The sequence below is a fragment of the Oncorhynchus nerka genome, linkage group LG20 (genome assembly GCF_034236695.1).
Source record: "Oncorhynchus nerka isolate Pitt River linkage group LG20, Oner_Uvic_2.0, whole genome shotgun sequence".
Classification (NCBI taxonomy): domain Eukaryota; kingdom Metazoa; phylum Chordata; class Actinopteri; order Salmoniformes; family Salmonidae; genus Oncorhynchus; species Oncorhynchus nerka.
Window position 1 is genome coordinate 61,776,554 of NC_088415.1, and position 8,111 is coordinate 61,784,664.

Sequence of the window (8,111 nt, forward strand, 5' to 3'; positions counted from 1 at the left end):
AGTTTATCTCCAATCTGTCTCTCTCCTTTATCGTTCTCACTCTCTTTCTTCCTTTCTCTTTTTGTGATTTTTCTGGCTCGTGGCCACCGACACCGCTTTTTCACCTGTCACTTTCACTCCTTTCTTTTTATGTCTCGCTCTCTTGCTCTCTCACCATATGTCCTTGTGTATCTTGCTCCCACATCTATCAGTAAGTTCCCTCACTTACTGTCCTCCTCTTTATACCTCCCTTCTGTTTTTCTCCCTCCCTCCCTGGGAACATGACCTTTGACCCCACAAGACTGTCACACCAAGGTCCCGATGACCTCTTGGCACGTTAATTCTATACTACACTACTCCAGAAGGTCTCATTTCAAGGTACTGTATATTCCAATCCTTTTTTTCCCACTAAGCGGCATCAAGGGAATTTAAACTTTTAGTTCTGAACCCAGCGAGACTTCTCCAATATTAATGTGATCTATTTTAATCTACTTCTTACTCAAGGAATTATTAATAGACCATCTTGGAATAAACGGTAGTCTCTCTTGCAGGTTGGTCTATGTAAAGCCGGAATACATTTACAATGTAGATTAGATGCCTTTCCTAATTGAAGGAAGAGTGTGTGTGTGGGACAGTACATTAGTATATTCAAGGTAAGGATTTTGTGGCTTAATGAGGGAAGAAAGTAATTTAGCTTATATATAATGCAAGTATGAACTGGGATATAAAAAATCACCTGCTTAGCTTGTCAAAGTTCCATATAACAAATTAAAAGTAAGGCTCTTGAGTGGGGCAGTGGTCTAAGGCACTGCATCTCAGTGCTAAACGTGTCACTACAGACCCTGGTTCGATTCAAGGCTGTATAACAACCGGCTGTGATTGGGAGTCCCATAGGGTGGTGCACAATTGGACCAGCTCCGTCTGGGGTAGGCTGTCATTGTAAATAAGAATTTGTTCTTAACTGTCTTGCCTACTTAAATAAAGGTTAAATAAATACAATTCTGAGTGGAGACTGGTATAGACACAGCACCTCAGAGCCCTCTGGTGATGATGTTTGGATTTAATCCCCTAACACACAGTAGAATGTTTGTTGTTGCATTCCTTTTGAATTAGGAATGCTCATTATCCTAGTCTCTTTGAAAATTGTTTTCATTGCCTCAACTAAAACTATATCTCCTTTTCTTTTTAACAGCAGCAACTATGCAGTTATCTAGGTCACTTATTTCTGGAATCCCACTGGGCACACACTGGTTGAATCAATGTTGTTTCCATGTCATTTCAATGAAATTACGTTGAACCAACGTGGAATAGACATTGAATTGACGTCTGTGCCCTGTGTGATTTCTACAGCTAGGTATTGATGAGTCTGACATGATTTTTATTTAATTTCTGTGCAATAATGAAATATATTTTGAAACATGTATTTATTTATTAACCTAAGTCCCACCAACGAAACAAATATAAATGAAAATCCTCTTTATTTAAACACACCGTTTCCTAATACAACATTTATTTAATTTTTGTATAATCCTCCTCCCATCTGTGTCTAAGAAGTCAAGGGTCACAGATCCATCATGACCTCCCGTGATTCCCTGTTCTGGGTGTGTTTTTATGGGTCGCTTGTGGTCTGTTGGCGCTCCAACATACCCAGGATGCTCTCTGCCATCCCTCTGATGTCGCTGTGGGTGTCAAGGTCAGAGGTCAAGGTCTTCAGGAGGTCCAATGCCCTCTCCTCCTGGAGTATACGGCAGTACTGCACACATGAGGTCAAATAGAATCACCCTTGATTTACAAAACATAAAACACCTCAATAGTATACACACAATTAACTAGTAAGAGAATGCCTCCTCAGACCACAGAACACCATGCATCATCAATCGATAAATGTTTCCAGTTTTCAGAATCAGACATGTGCGGGCTGTGGTTGTGGTTGTGTACACATGTTCAATTGAATATTGCCCAGGTTTATATTTACTGGCTCAAACAAAGCACACACTCACATCTACAACATGTTGAAACAGAAAGACCCAGAAGAAGACTTAAAGTTTCCGCTGTATAGAATATTCATTGAATGGTTCAACGACACTAAACAAAAATATAAACGCAACATGTAAAAGTGTTTGTCCCATGTTTCATGAGCTGAAATTAAAACAAATTTGTTTACATCCCTGTGAGCATTTCTCCTTTGCCAAGATAATCCATCCACCTGATAGGTGTGGCATATCAAGAAGCTGATTAAACCGCATGACCATTACACAGGTGTACCTTGTGCTGGGGACAATAAAAGGTCACTCTAAAATGTGCAGTTTTGTAACACAATACAATGCCACAGATGTTTCAAATTTTGAGGGAGCATGGAATTGGTATGCTGACTGCAGGAATGTCCACCAGAGCTCATGCCAGAGATTTGAATGCTAATTTCTCTACCATAAGCCGCTTCCAACGTCATTTCAGAGAATTGTCAGTACGTCCAACTGGCCTCACAACCGCATACCATGTGTATGGCATCGTGTGGGCGAGTGGATTGCTGATGTCAACATTGTAAAGAGAGTGCCCCATGATGGCGGTGGGGTTATGGTATGGACAGGCATAAACTATAAGTGTGTGTGTGTGTTTCTTCTCCTACCTCCAGCACATCCTAGTACAGCTGCAGGCCCTGACACTGGAGGAAGTTTCTCAGGGCAGTGGGTGTCTCATGAGTCAGGTTCCACAGAGCACTCAGGGCAAACTTCAGAGTGAAGTCTACTACTCCTGCCATTGCCTTCTGCTGCATTATACCCAGCAGCTTTTGTTTGGGGGGAGAGAGGTGAGGTGAGGATAGGGTTGAGAGGGAGGTGAAGGGGGAGAGAGGAATAGAGAGATGAGGTGAAGAGGGAGATGTGAGGTGAGGGGAGAGAGAGAGAGAGAGAGAGAGAGAGGAGATAGAAGAGAGGTGAGAGGGAGAGGAGGGTGAGAGGGAGAGATGAGGAGAGATAGAGGTGAGGTTAGGGATGGAGTGATAGAGAGGGACAGAAGAATGTGTAGAGTGTAAGGAGGAATGAAGAGAGAGAGAGTGATAAGAAAATGGAGGGATTAAGATATCCTACCTTCATAATAAAGATATCATCCCCCAGCTGTGTGGTCTGCTCTGTGGACAGCTGCAGACAGAGAAACCGTTTCAACAAATGGAGTGGCTGCGAATCAGACTTTTCTGGACCCTCTTTCGGACAGCTAAAGGTCCTGAAGTTTCTGCAAGTGTGCGTGATTCTCAACGTTACATACAGTCTATGATCTACTCGTAGAGAACAGATTTTCAAACAGAAATCTACATGTAGAGACCTACATTTTAAAAAGTCTAATAAATCCATGTAATATAGCCTACACCTTCACAATAAAGCCATGATTTATTTTAGACAGGTCTAAAGAAACATGATATGAAGAAGATGTTGCCTGTTTCAGAAGAACAGAATAGCATACTCTGAGTTGTCCTTATGTTAGGCCCTGATCTGGCTATGCCATATGGCTGTGGGCTACACTAGGCTCATTTAGCAGACAAGATTTGCTTAGAATTCTGTGGCATTATTTTATAGTATGAAAAATACAGTTGAACAAAGCTGAATAAAATAGGATATTTTCTCCAAACAATTTGAGGGAGTGCTCACATACGGCTATTCTGTGTTGAGCGGTTAACAAGAAATAGGTACTCCTATATGCTTAATTTAGAGTTATCAATGTAACTTTAGTTGTTCTACAAATGTTGGACTATATGTTTAGATTTTTAATACATTGTACGGCTGCATGATGCGACTCTAATGATGATTTGAGAAAAAGTCGCTTGAAAGGTACGCGCTCTGCTTTGTTTTTTTTTGCGCAGGCTGTACACACTACATCAGTCTCTCGTTCACAATTGGACAAGCACTTGATAATGCCTAGAATTTCAGGGCAACATACCCCTTGTGTGACTGTAAATGCACCCTAAAAAAATCCATGCCTTTTGTTTTGCGGCTAGTGGCCGTTGTGCCATTCTTCCTGAGTGCTGAGTGCTCCGGGTCTTTCTCATAGGCTACAAGTGAAGATAGACACAACTGTGCGCGTCCTTATCCAATTCTGAGTAGCATATTGATGATTTTGGAAGAACTGTCCACATTTACTTTGTCAGCCAACAAGATGAGTAGGCCTAATGAACAGCAAAAGCACTAGTCTATGTCAATCTACTATCCCCCATAGTACAAAAATCGACCTATTCTATTCTGTGCGAGAAATAAGTATTCCAAACATTGTCTGGGACAGTTGTGAGATGCGATAGATCCCAAATTAATACAACCAATGTGGCTGACACAACAGTTCAGAACGTTAAGCTTAAAATGTTGATAAACTGTTAAGCTATTTCTTCACATTATAAGAACAGCAATGCACACATGGTAGAAGGCTATAAGCACAAATATTCCATTAGCCGAAAACACCATTATCAAAAGTGACCGCAAATGCAATTATGCATGTAATGCTTTTATTAGATGCATTTTATATGGCGAAAATTATATTCCCCAAACTGAAATTAAATTCATGCGCTGTTTATGTATGCCAGTTAGGCTCTACACCCCTTGTAAAGTAGATTAATGTGCTTCATTTTGAGAAGTTATTTGGCCACATTAGTTGTGATACAAATTTTTAACAAAACTATATAGGCCTATGGGCTAGGCTACATGAGGTGTGTGACTATGATTCGGGAAAAGTAGCAAAAAAAACGTGTTGTTTATTATGCTGGGCATCATTCACAAGTGATAATATATAATTCACAAATGATAGGGTAATATTGTCACCCATCAGACTATTCTTGATTTAATCTTGTCTTTACATATACTAAATAATACATGTGTGAAATGTGTTTTGATTTAGAACGGACCATTATCATGCACCTGTGTCGAAAATGGGGCAGCGGGAAAAAATACATGTAATCTATGCACTTAAATATCGAATGGAGGACACTTTTGCGTGGTGTCACGTCCTGGCCCTAGTTATTGTGTTAATTGTTTGTTTTAGTTGGTCAGGACGTGAGTTGGGTGGGCATTCTATGTTTTGTGTTTCTAGGTTGTTTTTCTGTGTTCGGCCTAGTATGGTTCTCAATCAGAGGCAGGTGTCGTTAGTTGTCTCTGATTGAGAATCATACTTAGATAGTCTGGGTTTCACTGTTTGTTTGTGGGTGATTGTTTCCGTGTCTGTGTTTTACACCACACGGTAGTGTTTTTGGTTTTCACGGTACGTTTATTGTTTTGTGAGGAGTGTTCAGTTTATGTGTTTAATAAACAACCATGGACACTTACCATGCTGCATATTGGTCCTCCAATCCTTCTCGCCTCTCCTCTTCAGACGAAGAGGATGAAAACCATTACACGTGGTTCATTTTCATGCCAGCCAGGTAGGCTGTACTCCTGTTGTAAATATAAGTAATGTGCTTAATATTTGGAAAGTTGAGAAATAAATAAAGTAGGCCTTTAGAAAGCTGATGGGATCCTCCTCTTTTTAGTAGATGCCATCACTCTGTTTTCTCGTGCAATTGCATAGCCTATAGAAATGTTGCGCAACATGAGCTCATGGGCTTTCATGAAGTGTTTGATTAGATTTTCGATTACATTTGCATTGATGTCAGAGTGATTAGAGGGACAATGTCTGCAACAAGTGTTTAACATGACATTTTTATTTTAGTACCCCACACATACATGTATCTGTAAGGTCCCTCAGTCGAGCAGTGAACAGATTCAACCACAAAGACCAGGGAGGTCGCAAAGAAGGGCATCTATTGGTAGACTGGTAAATAAAAAAAATAAAAAAGTAGACATTGAATATTCCTTTGAGCATGGTGAAGTTATTAATTACACTTTGGATGGTGTATCAATACATCCATTCACTACAAAGATACAGGCGTCCTTCCTAACTCAGTTGCCGGAGAGGTAGGAAACCGCTCAGGGATTTCAAGGACAAGGGAGTTTTTTGGGAGGGATAAAAATAAATTGAATAAAGCTAATCAAAGGCAAAATCCTAAAGGAAAACCTAGTTCAGTCTGCTATCCAACAGACACTGGGAGACAAATTCACCTTTCAGCAGGACAGTAACCTAAAACACAAGGCCAAGATACACATGAGTTGCTTACCAAGACGACATTGAATGTTCCTTAGTGGCTTAGTTACAGTTTTGACTTAAATTGAAAATGGCTGTCGAGCAATGATCAACCAACTTGACAGAGCTTGAAGATTTATGTGCAAAGCTCTTAAAGACTTACCCAGAAAGATTCACAGCTGTAATAGCTGTTTCTCAGAAAGCATGAGGCAATGTTTTTGTAATATAAAATAAGTCACCTCACTTTTAAGTCGTCCTTCCCAGACCGAACGTCACAGTAGCCAGCAGCCCCAAAAACACCAGCCCACTCCTCCCCTCCTCGAAGGCCTTGGCCGCCCCTTCAGTCACCCACTTCCTTCCAGAGACACAAGCAGTGGGAGAACCCCAGAACTCCCTCCAGAAGCAGCCTAACCACCTCATCCCCCTCCATTTCTTAGTCATCCTCTGCGGTGGACATTCCAGAGGCAAAGCAGTCATCAGAGAGATCCAGGTGCCTGAGGGCGTGGAGCTGGTTGAGGATGGAGATCACCCTGGCAAGGGAAATGGCCAGCTGCCTCAGCGTAACCCGGCACCACAGCAGGGTACTCAGCTCAGTGACAAGGGTGCTGGAGATGTCCAGGCCCTCTAGCTGTGGGAGAGTACAGAGGTCCTCCAGGAAGGGGTCTGTGAGGTCTGTGTATGCCAGGTTTAGTGTCCTCAGGCCCAGCAGAGAGCTAAAGCCCACCTGGGCCCCATCCTAAACCTCCAGGGACTCTCAGCCCATCTGGTGCCCACTCAGAGTGAGCCTCTGCAGGCTGACTCTGCACTCCGGGTTGGAGACCAGGCCTGATAGGATGTGGGCACCAATGAGGGACCCAGGAAGCATCCAGCTCCTGCAGCCGGTGAGGGCAGAGGACCAGGCAGAAGGCCTCCTCAAAGAGGGGGTTGGAGTGGATACACCCTTGGCGCAGACAGAGTTGTTCACAACTGTGGAAGTGGCAGACCATTCGGTCGTTGTAAGGTAAAGCTGAAATGTGGATGAGAACATCGATGACCAGGATGCAGACCTAGCTTTAAGCAGCAAGGCCTATTTCTAAAAATGACCTAAAAGCAACATATTGAATAGAAATGAGCTTTTTTAAACCCATAGAATGTTTGTTAACTATTACATTTATTTAATTCCATTTGTGTGTGTCTGTTGAATGTTATCTGGTGCCCTCCCTCCCTCCCTCCTACTCACCCTGGGCATCCATCTTGTGCAGTATCTGATCAACCATTTCCTGTGGGAGTGGTGGGGCCCAGCTGAGCCTCCGGGACACATCTGGTTGCATGCTGCAGAAGGAGTCCAGGCTGAGACACACCTGGGCCAGACAAAGCTCCGACAGGGCCAGGAGACAGAACTCCTCAGCCTGCAGGCAGACACACAGCTGGCTTTGGTTCTGCAGTGCATGACATTGCAGCTGATGCAACCACATTTGACATGAATGTACACTTGGTATGTGTCATTTCATTACAGCAGGGACATGAGCATTTTATGCTCAGGCAGCCTGAATTTGCCACTCTATATTTTAAGTATTTGGAATAAACCTTTTCCTTTATTGATGATACAAAACTTGTACAACTGGTAAGCAATGTACATTAGCGGGCGGCATCGCGCGGTGACACACTGCTTCCCATTCATTTTCAATGTAAGGAAAGAGGTGAGGAGCGGAGTGGAAGGCAGTGAAAAAGCATTTTCAGCATTTACCAACTTTATGCAAATCACAAGGGACGAACGCTGGGCGATAATATCGAGTGCTCCCCATGATGAATATGATGTTCTGAGACCCAACACTGGAGACTTTCTTCAGCAAAGATGGCTGACAAAAATACTAGGATTGAAGCAAATGTAAGTAATTATAACGTCACGATGAATCATCCAAAAAATGTACAGTTGAGAGAAATATGTTAGTTAATGTAGAGACAAATGATTATGCATATTTCTTTTGTCATAAAGTTAATTTAGCAAGCTAGCTGACTAGCTTTATGGGCGTTTTGACATGAGTAGGACATTTTAATTA

General features: G+C 42.3%; 1 pseudogene; it reads right to left on the bottom strand.

Annotated features, from left to right (window-relative positions):
* Positions 1–1,588: 1,588 nt before the first annotated feature.
* LOC135563106 (protein zyg-11 homolog) lies at positions 1,589–7,703 on the bottom strand (annotated as a pseudogene).
* Positions 7,704–8,111: the final 408 nt, after the last annotated feature.